The following is a 1,957-nucleotide window of genomic DNA, read 5'->3' as shown; positions in this document are numbered from 1 at the left end:
CTCTCTTAATATTGATGCCTAAAAAGAAAGCTTTTTGTACAACTTTGAATTTTCTTTTAAATGACAAATACAAACAAGTTTACTTTTTCGAAATCAGAAAGGGTAGAAGAGATTACAACACTTAACGATTTTCGAAATGAATACTTGTTTTGACACTTAAAAGAGACAAACTTAAACCAAAAGCAAAAGTAAATGCATAATCAACTGTAAACAGCCAATGAACTCTCTCCTAAGATCACAATCAACAGATCTGAATGAAGGGCGGATGACTATTTCACTCTTGCAAAAGAAAACTGTAAATGACGCCACAAACACATAAAAACACTCACAGTCTTTTTGTACAAAAGGAGGCGGAATTTAAGCAGAGAAAAGGAGTTATCAGACAGGTACCTATGCTGGTTACAGGCTGCAAAAATCAGAGATCAAAGCAAGGCAAAACAGAGCAGAGAACCCCAGCTGCACAAGGCTTAACTGGATCAACGCACCCCTAACACAGAGGTTTTGACATTCAGCGCAGGTATCCTTCACGAAACCTGTGTTGAAATGCAGAACCTCTTCACAGAGTCTGCGCTGAAAGAGAAACGAGAGTTTCTCACTGGGTTCTGGGTCACAGTTTGCTGATTAATCTACGGTTTCAGGCGAAATCAAAGCAACAAGAAAGGTACAATCAAAGGGATGCTATGAGGGAGGACTAAGATCTATCACAAAGGATCATCAAATCATTTGTGAGTCCATTGTTCAGATCATAGACAAATCCAGTGATTGGATCAAAGCAGCAGCTGTCTACTTTGCATCTGAGAGTAGAAGATGCAGTTCGATTGTTGCTGTTAAGTCTATGAAACAAACAATGATAGAGACACAAATAAAATGACTAAACAGATCTCCCCAGCGGAGTCGCCAATTTGTTGTGGGGAAAAATGCCTATGCATGACGATCCTATCCACCTAAGGTGTGACAGTGCCTTAGCAACAAACAGAAACAACTATTCTAGTATTCTTCCTTTATGAATTAAGAATGAAGAGAGATGGATGGACTAACCGGTGTCTTCCGTTTGTCCCTCGATCTGGTTTCTCTTCTCTTTGAGCGTTCCGAGCTACTTGCCTTCTCGCTTGCCCAGCTTCAACAGGTCCCTGCAAGATCACAAGAAGAGAACACTACACAAAGACATAGATTCATATTCATAACTAGTTCAGGATTAGAAATAAACTAAACATACTAATGCAATCATACATCAAAGATACATCAGTATATAGGAGAAACCAAGATAGCTTTATTGATGAATAACAATGTTCAGGAGGAGATACAACCAAGAAGGCTCCAATCCAGCATCTCCTTCCGAGCAAATGAAATTCCTATCTTCACCTCCCTTCAAAGCATTAAGCACCCAATGATTCCAATCTCAAACCAACAGCAATTATTTGCAATAAAAAAATTCCAGCCTCTAGATCTCATGGAGGAGAGATCCATATATAGATGTTTGGAGAGAGGATGAGTCAGCTTGAGATCTTACTAGTGTCCTCTCCCTCTGTCAGTTCTTGCTTCCACTTGGAGACTAAGAGCCTCTTACTCATCACTAGTCGAATTCCTTGAGGCAAGTGTCATTGGAGAAGATTCTGGAAGCTTCCAGGGTCTTTCCACCTCGTTGAATGAACTTGCCATTTGTCACTTCCCGCTCAGCGCACCCTGGTAGTGCTTCTACCTGCATTGCAGTGCACCTAGCTAGTGCAATCTCTGCATTTCAGTGCAGACAGCTAGTGGAGCCTCTGAATTGATCCTGAATTGACTTGTTTTTGAGCAGTTTCTGGTGGAGAACTTCTGTCAATTGCTGTGGTTTGTTAGCCTTGTTCCTCTAGGGGTAGGAACAACATGTTTAGAGACTTTGGATCCCTTAGATTATGGACATTTCATGCTCAATGCTGTAAGGCACAAAAATGTCTATAACAAAAAGGATAATAAT

The sequence above is a fragment of the Pinus tabuliformis genome, chromosome 9, assembly GCF_031772625.1.
Source record: "Pinus tabuliformis cultivar Carrire ecotype Pingquan chromosome 9, CPIR1, whole genome shotgun sequence".
Classification (NCBI taxonomy): domain Eukaryota; kingdom Viridiplantae; phylum Streptophyta; class Pinopsida; order Pinales; family Pinaceae; genus Pinus; species Pinus tabuliformis.
The sequence above is the reverse complement of the archived record's forward strand: the minus strand, read 5'-3'. Positions refer to the sequence as shown.